Raw genomic sequence first — 12,731 nt, 5'->3', positions numbered from 1 at the left:
GCATATGGGGGGCCTGGGCGACCGGCGGCCATCTACCCTCCTAAAGGAAATGGTGGCGTTATTAGACGGGCACACGCCATGCCTGTTGTTTGAATATACTTACCTGCATCTGCTGCCGGCCTACATTCGATTGCAACTCACCGACGCCTTGTTTGCTGATCTTCGGGCCCTCGGGAGGCGCGCCGACGCCATGTGGTTGGCGCGCCCTGATGACGTCAGCGCGCTGGGCGTCAGCAGAGACGAGGTCGCGCTGAGGTCGACGCGCCGGGATGACGTCAACGCGCTGGCCGTCGGCAGGCACGCCGGTGACGTCAACGCGCTGGCCGTCGGCAGGCACGCCGATGACGTCACCCCAGCAGCTCCCGATTTCCTCCGGTGGGGCGGGGGAGCTGTGGAAGGAGTGACAGCTCCAGCCCGACGGCCCGTTCGATTACCCCCAGCGGCAGTGAGGGGTACTGCACCTGCAGTCCAGCACCAGCAAGCTGCAGGCACCACCAGCAGGGGCAGGCAAGCTCAAAATAGCACGAACACAAGGAGCTGGTGCTATTTCCATCAGCGCTGGGGTGCTGCAGCACGACAATGCCGCCAGCCATGCACGTTCCCGGGAAACGCCTGGGCCGGCTGCCAATAGTCCCCGCGGTGGTCGGCCAAATTCACCGCCTTTTCGCTTGGGATCGGCGCTCCGGGACTCGCTTCCTCGTGGATACAGGTGCGGAGCTCAGCGTCCTGCCCCCTTCGCTGGCCGACATTCGTTCCGGTAAGCGGGGGCCCGTCCTCACCGCGGCGAACGGCAGCCCCATCCGCACATATGGACTGCGCATGGTTCCCATCGTGCTCGGCTCCTGCCATTTTTCATGGAACTTTACCGTTGCCGACGTCTCCCAACCATTGCTCGGGGCCGATTTTCTCCGGACGCATTCCCTCATGGTGGACGTCGGGCGTCAGCGTTTGGTCAACGCCACTACAATGGAGCCGATCACATTGCGCTTGGGTCAATCGGTGGGTCGGCCACTGGCGTCCGTGGACTCCCGATACGCACGAATCTTGGCTGCGTTCCCGGACATTCTCACTCCGCAGTTTCATTCAGCAACCCCCAGCCACGGAGTTGTACATTATATCCCGACTACTGGCCCACCCCTCCATGCACGAGCACGACGACTGCCACCAGATAAACTGCGTCTGGCACGGCGGGAATTCCGCACGATGGAGGCCTTGGGGATCGTCCGCTCTTCGAGCAGCCCTTGGGCGTCCCCACTCCACATGGTCCCTAAGTCAAGCGGGGGCTGGCGACCTTGTGGGGATTACCGACGGCTGAACGCTGCAACAACAGCGGATCGATACCCCGTACCCCACATCCAGGACTTCACGGCCCATTTGGCTGGGGCCACATTTTTTTCAAAAGTGGATCTGGTACGGGGTTATAACCAGATCCCGGTTCACCCGGATGACGTACCCAAGACGGCTATCATCACGCCATTCGGGCTTTACGAGTTTACTCGGATGCCGTTCGGCCTCAAGAACGCTGCACAGGCCTTTCAGCGCCTCATGGACGGGGTTTGTCGGGACCTCGAATTCGTATTCGTGTACCTGGACGACATCCTGGTGGCCAGCCGCTCGCAGCAGGAACACTGCGCTCACCTTCGACAGCTCTGTCAGCGGCTTAGCGAGCATGGTTTGGCCATCAACCTGGACAAGTGCCGTTTTGGGGTCAACGAAATTGACTTTCTCGGCCACCGCGTGACTGCGCTAGGCGCAGTTCCCCTACCTGACAGGGTTGACGCAGTCCGTCGGTTTCCCCGCCCACGCACGGTGCGCGGCCTGCAGGAATTTGTCGGCATGGTGGCATTCTACCATCGTTTCGTGCCATCCGCGGCCCACATCATGCGGCCCCTGTATCAACTTCTGGCGGGTGGGCAGCAGAAGAGCGTTGAGTGGACCCACGAGGCGGAGGCAGCTTTCGACGGCGCGAAGGAGGCCCTTGCTCGGGCCGTGCTGCTGGTGCACCCGCGGGAAGATGCCCCGACTGCTCTCACTGTGGATGCCTCGGAGTCGGCAGTTGGTGCTGTGCTGGAGCAGCTGACGGGCGGAGTTTGGCGGCCTCTGGCCTTCTTCAGTCGGCACCTCAACCGCGCGCAGACCAAGTACAGTGCGTTCGATCGTGAGCTCCTGGCTCTGTACCTGGCTGTGCGCCATTTTCGTTACTTCCTGGAGGGCCGCCCGTTCACCGCCTACACCGACCATAAGCCGCTCACTTTCGCCCTGCAGAAGGTTTCCGACCCCTGGTCCGCACGTCAGCAGCGGCAGTTGGCTTACATCTCCGAGTACACCACAGCCATCCGCTACGTCAAGGGGAAAGAGAACCGGGTGGCCGACGCATTGTCCCGCCCTGCTATAAATGCCGTGTTCGAGGTGGCGCCCAGATTGGACTATTCTGCTCTGGCGGCGGCACAGCTCACGGACGACGAGGTGCCCACCTACCGGACTGCCATCTCCGGACTCCGTCTTGAGGATGTCCCTCTCGGTCCTGGGGGTATGACAATCCTGTGCGATGTGTCGTCCGGTCAGCCGCGCCCCATCGTCCCTGCCACCTGGCGCCGGAGAGTGTTCGAGGTCATCCACGGACTGGCTCACCCATCAATCCGGGCGACAACGGCACTGGTGGCAGCTCGCTTCATGTGGCACGGTCTGCGCAAGCAAGTTGCCCATTGGGCTCGCACCTGCATCCCGTGCCAGACAGCAAAGATCCAGCGCCATGTCCGCGCACCTCTCCAGGAGTTCGGTCTACCTCACCGGCGGTTCGACCATCTCCACGTGGACATTGTGGGGCCCCTTCCACCGTCCCGGGGCATCACCCACCTTTTGACCATGGTGGACCGCTTCACGCGGTGGCCGGAGGCCATTCCGTTGGCTGACACCTCATCGGCTACGTGTGCTCGTGCGTTGTCCGCGCACTGGATTGCTCGCTTCGGGGGGCCGGCGCACATCTCCTCCGACCGGGGGCCACAGTTCACCTCCGAGCTGTGGTCAGCCATGGCTCGCTTGCTGGGGGTGCAGCTGCACCACACCACGGCTTACCACCCGCAGGCTAACGGTCTGGTGGAGAGGTTCCACCGGCAGCTGAAGGCGGCATTGAAGGCACGGCTCACCGGCCCGGACTGGATGGACGAGTTGCCGTGGGTCATGCTGGGCATCCGGACCGCTCCCAAAGAGGACTTGGCCTCATCATCGGCGGAGCTGGTGTACGGGTCAACACTCACAGTGCCCGGGGAGTTCGTGCCGTCGGTGCCGGAGCATCAGGAAACGCCCTCCTCCGCCCTTCAACGCCTTCGCGAGCGAGTTGGCAGGCTCGCACCCGTCCCGACATCCCGCCATGGGACATTTCGACCACACGTGCCAATGGCCCTCACGGACTGCCCATACGTCTTCCTGCGCCGTGATGCCCACCGGACGCCACTTCAGAGGCCGTACGAGGGCCCGTTCCGGGTGCTGGAACACGGGCAGTCGACTTTTGTCCTGGACATGGGGGGCCGGCCGGAGGCCGTGTCGATTGACCGTTTGAAGCCGGCGCACCTGGACATTGACCAGCCGGTGCTGGTTGCTCAACCTCGGCCCCGAGGGCGTCCCCCCTCACGACTCCCTCCACCTGTCACTCCACCTGTCCTCCCGCCGGCCCCTCGACCTGTCCCTCCACCTACGCCCCCGCAAGCCCCGGGATCTGCTGACTTCCGCACGCGGGCCGGCCGGGTCGTGCGCCCGCCGGTGCGTTTTGTGCCTCTGGTTCTGGGGGGGGGTCCTGTGGCGGCTCCTAAGGGTCGTCCCATTATACTGCCGAACCCCTCGGCACAGGAGTGGTGCAGTCCGGAGGCGGTCCTTAGCCGGAGGGTATAAAAGGCAGGGTTTGGGTGCCATCTTTCCCTGGTTTCGTCTTCCCCTGAACCGGGAGGAAATAAAGTATAGTGCTTCTCAAACTGCGGACTACTTGCCTCATTCTGAGACCCACGCACTACACTGGTGTACATATGGTGTACATATAGCTGCTAAATTTGTATAAGATAATTACAAGCAGTTGAATAAGGGGTGGGAATTAATAAGCTTTGGCTTCTTCCTGCTCCTTTTCGGACACATACGATTTCATTTATTTATAGATATTGTTTATGACACTTTATAAATATTCTTGTTTTGTTTTTTTGTATGCTGTTTCACACTTGCTTTTTATTCTTTTATTCTGTTCGAAATAAATAATAAAATAAATAAATACTCACTCAGATTGTTGTCATCTCCTTTGCCATCCTCATTCACAAATCCACAACATAGAATCATCACTTCAACTAATCTGCATTTGCAATTCCTTGGAGACCTACTTGTGATTTATTTTTAATGATGCCTGTGTTTATTTTCTGCCATTTATTTAATCTCCTATTTTTACAAAAGCAATATATTGTAAATGTTGAATACTTGAAATAAAATAAAAATTGCTGGAAATAGTCAGCTGATCAGACAACATCCACAGAGAGTGAAACAGAGTTAACACTTCAGGTGAATTACCTTCCATTAGAACGGGCATTACTCTCCTATTTTGCAATGTAAAATGTAAACAGTTCCGGTCAAGTAATGTGAAAAACATGTGATGAAATTGCTTCACGATTTCACGAGTTCTGCATTCTGTAATTCATATTACGCAAACATTTTAATTGCTGCATCTGAAAAGCTCTGTCAATTTTTTAGGCATAAATAAAAGGAGTATGGGACAATCTATCACATTGCAATATTGATGGCTTTCCCAGCATAATGATCTAAGCCTGATCACAATTGTGGTGAATTGTGTATGAGATGTTCACTGCCTATTTAGACATAATTGTATTGTTGCTATAAAGCCAAATAAATGTTTTCAGCTATTGCTCCAGACATGTACTTAATGATTGTTCTCCATCCAATTTCAAACTCCTCCCTCACCGTTCATTACATGTTAAAACCAGCAGTGACAGTCACTAAATTAAAAGCATAAACTCAGTTCTACAGCTAAATATTTATATTGATTTACTCTACCTCTTCTTTTTATTTCAAAGGGAAAGCATAAGTCAATGTTAATTTGTTATTTTGCTGGAAATATAATTATGTTTCATTAAAGTTTCAGAAGATGGCAATGTATTATGACTTGGAGCAGTTAGTACCACCATAGGCTTCACACCAACTCAATTAATTTGACAGGTAAGTAAAACAACCGACACTTGGCGTTAGTTATGCTTGCACTCTGATTTTTTAATGAGGTTTGCAATGCATTCTTCACCTGTAGGCACGCAAGACCTTCTGTTGATATATCTCCTTAACCATTCAAATTTAGGAACCCTCCTTAAGAAAGACATGTCTAAATCTGGAAGTACAAATTAAAATAGTGAAATAATTGGATAATGCAATATAAAATCATGCACATAAAGAATAATAAATGAAAATAAATAGGATTACAAGAAAGTGAGAAATAAGATACTGAGGAAAAGTCAAAACAATATTTGCTCTGATTTTCCTGAACAATGCCAGCAGATCCATGTAAAGCTGCTGACAATTTATTCCATAACTGCCTTGGCAATTCCATAAAAGTGTGCCGTTTACAGGGGTTCCAACTCCCTGAGAAGCACTTGCCAGCGATTTACCCAGCGATCCTTGACAGTCCACAAACGTTCAATTTGTTTGAGATGTCTGGCATTGTTTAAGCCTGGGCAATGACTTTGCAGGCTGTCAAAGCGCTTGCTTGGGCACTGCCAGATGATGGCATTATTGGCCAAAAGGCTCATGAATCAGAGGGCCACATTTAATAGATCAGAGGTGGCATCCTAAGCAAAGTTGTCATGTGAATCTTCAGAAACCCTTTGATAAGGTGCCACACGTGAGGCTGCTAAGGAAGATGAAAGCCCATAGTATCAAAGGGGAGATAATCGCATGGATAGCAGTGTTTTGATATCTGTCTAATAAGTAATTTTACAGATAAAGAAATATCTGTAAAATAAGTAAACTAGCACATAATATACAGAGAAAGATGGCTGCACACACATTTGTGTTGGAATCAAAAACAGGAATGATTTATTTCCAAGTCAAAGGTCACTGACTGATTTACCCATCATGTGCGAGAATGAGCACAGCTCTTATGCATAAATTACATGGATATTGTCACATCCTTTCCTTTTTGACATTTTGGGATTACATTTCCAACAATCCCAAAACAAAGTAAACTTAAACACTTTTCATAATATTCCACCGTAGTAATATGGTTTAACTTAACAGAATAAAACAACTGTTCTGTCTTATTTCACAATTTCAATCATAGTCACACTTGTGACATTTCAATAACAGAAACTAATGTTCACATGCTTTCTCATAGCAAACACACATTACCGCAAACACACATCACAGCAAACCACATTACCTCGTGACATACTTGCCGTACCTTTCAGGCAGCTCTACCTGTCCTAGTCTTTGTGATGGTGTTTCTTTCAGAAATGTCTTTCTTTTCAGTAGGTACATTCTGTGCATCACTTCTAGTTTCTTCTCGTGTCACTTTGTTTTTGTTTAGATTTCTCTGTGTTAAGAGTTACATGAGTTGCGTCTTTTTCCGGTGATGCATTTTGTGTTGGTCTTTTCCATGTCAGCTGAGGTTGCAAAGGTGTCCCAGTCATCTCCACGTCTGGTGGTTTCCCTGGAGTTATGTGTGGAGGTAGTTCTCCAGTCTTCTTCAGATCCACTCGGTTACGTCGGATTAGAAGTCCTGTCTCGACTTCGTATGATCATCCAGTCATTTCTGAACTGTTGCTCTCTGCCATCTGGTATCTCCTAGTTTATAGGGTTTGAGTTTTACAACATCACCTTCTTCCACGATTGGCAGATCCTTGGCATGTCGGTTGTAGATTTTTACTGTTTTCCTTGCAAATCTTTTTCCTCTCTTCTGTGAGTATTTCAGCACCACGTGGTTTGAGGAGGTTAGATGTAGTTGGAAGTGTCGTCCTTGTTCTCCTTCCATGTAGTCTTTGTGCAGGACTACTGTTCAATCCTAGCAATGTCGTGCAATTCCAGTATTGCCAAGTAAACATCTGCCTTTTCTTCGGCACTCGCTTAGCTGCCTTGACTGCCGATTCCACCTTACTGTTAGTATGGCAATGTCTTGGAGAAAGTGTGTAGTGGTCAATTTCCCATTTCCTGCCAAATTTGGCGAACTCCTCTGATGAGAACTGTGTCCCGTTGTCGCTTACCACAGTGCAGGGAATTCCGTTGTTTCACATCAGAGTTCATTCCGGGCCAGTAAATGCATTCTCTAGGACGTCTGAGGGTTCCTACCACTCCAAGGTGAGAGGTATGCAGTGTCTCCTTCATATCTCTACATAGAGTGACAGGGATTACAACTCTCTCTTCTCTGAATACTAGGCCGCCTTGCACACTCAACTCGTCTCTGACGTTGAAGTAGGTTGTGCTGCCTCTGGAACTTCTGCCATGTGATCTGGCATTCCATTTTGGATTGAAACATTTATTCCTGAAAGCTTTTCAAAACATTTTTTCTAATCATCATAGTGTTTATTTGATTCACCAATGTTCACTTTCACCGCTGCCACCATGTTTTGATATCTGTCTACTTGTAAAATAAGTAAACTAGCACATAATATACAGAGAAAGATGGCTGCACACACACTGGTGTTGGAATCAAAAACAGGAATGATTTATTTCCAAGTCAAAGGTCACTGACTGATTTACTGAGCATGTGCGAGAAAGAACACAGCTCATATGCATAAATTACATGGATATTGTCACAAGCAGGTTGGCTGGATGGGAGAAAGCAGTGGCAATAAAGAGGAATTTTTCTGGTTGGCTGCCAGTGACTAGCGGAGTTCCACAGGGGTCGGTGCTGGGACCGCTACTCTTCACGTTGTATATGAATGATTTGGATAAGGAGAAGTAAGGCTTTGTAGCCAGGTTTGCACATGATAGGTGGAGGGGCAGGTAGTGTAGAGAAAGCAGGGAATATGCAGAAGGACTTGGACAGGTTGGGAGAGTAGGAAGAGAAGTGGCAGATGGAATACAGTGTAGCAAAGTGTGGAGTCATGCAATTTGGTAGTAGGAATAAAGGCATGGACTATTGTTTAAATAGGGAGAGAATCCAAAAATCGGAGGTGCAAAGGGACTTGGGATTGCTGGTGCAAGATTCCATCAAATTTGCAAGTCAAGTTGGTAGTAAGGAAGGCAAACACAATGCCTGCATTTATTTCAAAAGGACTAGAATACAAAAAAAGGGATGTAAACAGGTCCTTTTCAGAATGGCAGGCAGTGACTAGTGGGGTACCGGAAGGCTCAGTGCTGGGACCCCAGCTATTTACAATATATATTAATGATTTGGACGAAGGAATTGAATGCAACATCTCCAAGTTTGCGGATGACACGAAGCTGGGGGGCAGTGTTAGTTGTGAGTAGGATGCTAGGAAACTGCAAGGTGACTTGGATAGGCTGGGTGAGTGGGCAAATGCATGGCAGATGCAGTATAATGTGGATAAATGTGAGGTTATCCACTTTGGTGGCAAAAACAGGAAAGTAGACTATTATCTAAATGGTGGCCGATTAGAAAAAGGGGAGATGCAACGAGATCTGGGTGTCATGGTACACCAATCATTGAAAGTAGGCATGCAGGTGCAGCAGGCAGTGAAGAAGGCGAATGGTATGTTAGCATTCATAGCAAAAGGATTTGAGTATAGGAGTAGGGAGGTTCTACTGCAGCTGTACAGGGTATTGGTGAGACCACACCTGGAGTATTGTGTACAGTTTTGGTCTCTAAATCTGAGGAAAGACATTCTTGCCATAGAGGGAGTACAGAGAAGGTTCACCAGACTGATTCCTGGCATGTCAGGACTTTCATATGAAGAAAGACTGGATAGACTCGGCTTGTATTCGCCTGAATTTAGAAGATTGAGGGGGGATCTTACAGAAACTTACAAAATTCTTAAGGGGTTGGACAGGCTAGATGTAGGAAGATTGTTCCCGATGTTGGGGAAGTCCAGGACAAGGGGTCACAGTTTAAGGATAAAGGGGAAATCCTTTAGGACCGAGATGAGAAAAACATTTTTCACACAGAGAGTGGTGAATCTCTGGAACTCTCTGCCACAGAAGGTAGTTGAGGCCAGTTCATTGGCTATATTTAAGAGGGAGTTAGATGTGGCCCTTGTGGCTAAAGGGATCAGGGGGTACGGAGAGAAGGCAGGTACAGGATACTGAGTTGGATGATCAGCCATGATCATATTGAATGGCGGTGCAGGCTCGAAGGGCCGAATGGCCTACTCCTGCACCTATTTTCTATGTTTTCTGTGTTTCTATGTAATACTGAGGCTCTATAAGGCGCTGGTCAGGCCGCATTTGGCGTATAGTGAACTATTTTGGGCCACACATCTGAGGAAGGATGTGCTGGCACTAGAGAGAGTCCAGAGAGAGTCCAGAGAGAGTCCAGATACAAGAATGATCCCAGGAATGAGTGGGTTAACATATGGTGAATGTTTGACGGCACTGGGCCTAGAAGGATGAGGGGAAGACCTTACCAAATAGTGAATGGCTTGGTTAGAGTGGATGTGGAGAGGATGTTTCCACTAGTAGGAGCGTCTAGGACTAGAGGTCCTAGCCTCAAAATTAAAGGACGTTCCTTTAGGAAGGAGATGAGGAGGAATTTATTTGCTCAGAGCGCAGTGAATCTGTGGAATTCTTTGCCACGGAAGGTCGTGGAGGTCGTCGATGGATATTCTTAAGGCAGAGATACATAGATTCTTGATTAGTACGGGTGTCAGGGGTAATGGGGAGAAGGCAGAGAATGGGGTTCGGAGGGAGAGATAGATCAGCCATGATTAAATGACTAATTATGTTCCTATTCCATGACCTTACGAATCTATAGATGGATACTCCCTGCTGTCAGGAAATTACAGGCAACTATATATTTAATTTTTTAAATTATTTTTGTCATAATTTAGAATGGAAGAAGCCAGATTTTGGCATATTATGTCAAATTCAGTGAGAAAGAGGTCTCATTCTTTTTTACTATATTTATCACTTGCTTCCAGGTATTTTAATTCAGATTATGGAGGGATGGGGGGATGGGAAGCTGAAAGAAAAGAGGGGAAGGCCAAAATGTGTAGGAAAGAACTGCAGATGTTGGTTTAAATCGAAGGCAGACCCAAAATGCTGGTGTAACTCAGCGGGACAGGCAGCATCTCTGGAGAGGAATGGGTGATGTTTTGGGTCGAGACCCTTCTTTAGACTGATGTCAGGAGAGTGGGCGGTACAGAGATAAACTGCAGTCGGAGACAGTAAGACTGGTGGGAGAACTGGGAATGGGGAGGTGAAATTGCTGTTCTGTGATAAATATAGGTTCTCCCCGTGACCACATGGGTTTTCTCCGAGATCTTCGATTTCCTCCCACACTCCAAAGAGGTACAGGTTTGTAGGATCACTGGTCGGTGCAGACTCGGTGGGCCGAAGGGCCTGTTTCTGCCCTGTATCTCTAAACCAAACTAAACTAAGCATCAATTTTGGAAATTGAAGAGACTTTTTTCAAAATAGCAGGCAGTATAGTCGTAGCACAAAATATATGGACAAACACGATAATGAATTTATTCTCCATCTGTAACATGAACATACCTCCATACATTTCTAGGTCTATATCCATGTCGCGACTATTCACAGAATTTGTCCACCAAAGCTGGTAAAGACCTCAGCATATCTACTTCCACCTTCTTGAACTGAACCTGAAGCCTGAGGATGCAGACAGAGGAAGAGCCATTTCATGGAAATATTACAGGAGCTAATGAGATGAGACGTAATTGTACGGACAAATAGAATATTTTCAGTTGTTACTTTAAGCTACATTTTTTTTATTGGATAAAGGATTAGTAAAATCCTATGACATTCTAGTATCTATTTGTTTGGTGGAAGCTTTAACCAATTTAGATAGAAAACCATGGGATACCATGCAAACACATCAGGCGCTCATTCGCTAATATAAGTAACAGTGATGGCTCAGCTCAAGCATTACAAGTTTAAATGTTAATTATCCCGATATGTATTCAACATTGTCAGGACTCCATGATGGTAGCTGGAATCACTTAAAAGGAGATAAAACTACATTGTAGTAACATCAAATTTCAGCTTTTAAAATTGACTGCATTGCCACTTCTATATTGTTGTCAATAAGAACTGAGTATAGAAGCTGGGATGTAATGTTAAAATTGTACAAGGCATTGGTGAGACCAAATCTGGAGTATGGTGTACAATTTTTGGTCGCCCAATTATAGGAAGGATGTCAACAAAATAGAGAGAGTACAGAGGAGATTTACTAGAATGTTGCCTGGGTTTTAACAACTAAGTTACAGAGATAGGTTGAATAAGTTAGGTCTTTATTCTCTGGAGCGCAGAAGGTTAAGGGGGGACTTGATAGAGGTCTTTAAAATGATGAGAGGGATAGACAGAGTTGATGTGGACAAGCTTTTCCCTTTGAGAATAGGGAAGATTCAAACAAGAGGACATGACTTCAGAATTAAGGGACAGAAGTTTAGGGGTAATATGAGGGGGAACTTCTTTACTCAGAGAGTGGTAGCGGTGTGGAATGAGCTTCCAGTGGAAGTGGTGGAGGCAGGTTCATTCGTATCATTTAAAAATAAATTGGATAGGCATATGGATGAGAAGGGAATGGAGGGTTATGGTATGAGTGCAGGCAGGTGGGACTAAGGGAAAAAAAGTTGTTCGGCACGGACTTGTAGGGCCGAGATGGCCTGTTTCCGTACTGTAATTGTTATATGGTTATATGGTTATATGGTTAATAAGCACAACCAAAACCCTGCACAAATTGTCATTATTTTCTGCCAATGGAAACCTGGTGTGTGCCACCTCCAGGTTTGGTGTGAATTAGGATAAAACAAAAACAAACTGGGATCCATTCCTTCTCGAACTAATGAAATCCCAAGTGGTATCTTGCCTTTGGTGCCAGATAAATAAAATGTTTACACACATATGTTCTGCTAAATTAGGTTATAGGGCAAAATATAGCGCATTTGAAATAAATCTAATATTAAAATACTTGATATAATCACTTTGTGTTCATCCTGAAAACATTATACCTGAATTTATCTATCTTCTATCTATTTATATTATTACTAAAACTCTCATCTTGACCACTTCCAGTCTGCGTTGTTTTTAAAATTGCACAAAAATGGTACCCTATGATTTTTAAGCCACTTTACTCACTGTTCTCTGCTCCAAGCGCACCAATCTTTGTTCCGATGAAATGTTAGAAAAGATATTGGTCTGTTATTCGCCAGGACGGCGATGCCCCTTCAGGTACCACTATCAATCACCGACCGCGAGATTAAAGCTGAAGGAGCGTGGTGAGCAGAGTGCGAGCGGGGTGTATGTTCTGTGAGTGGGGGCTGTGCTCTGTGTTCTACGAGCGGGGGCAGCGACCACCACGACAGCCAATGTGTGCGGACGGGTCGGTGAGTGCGGTCGGAGCCAGAGCCGGGGCCGGAAGCCACTGAGCCCACACAACCCCCTCCCCCTCCCCCCCCACCCCCACCATCCCTCCCTCTTCCACCCCCCACACAACCCTCCTCCTCCCCCCCCCCCCACACCCCCCCCCCTCCCCCCCCCACCCCACCCCCTCCCATCCCCCCATACCACCCCCTCCCCCACCCACACCAAACCCTCCCCCATCCACACAACCCCTC

Source organism: Leucoraja erinacea, chromosome 7, assembly GCF_028641065.1.
Source record: "Leucoraja erinacea ecotype New England chromosome 7, Leri_hhj_1, whole genome shotgun sequence".
Taxonomy (NCBI): Eukaryota; Metazoa; Chordata; class Chondrichthyes; order Rajiformes; family Rajidae; genus Leucoraja; species Leucoraja erinaceus.
Note: the sequence above shows the minus strand (reverse complement) of the source record.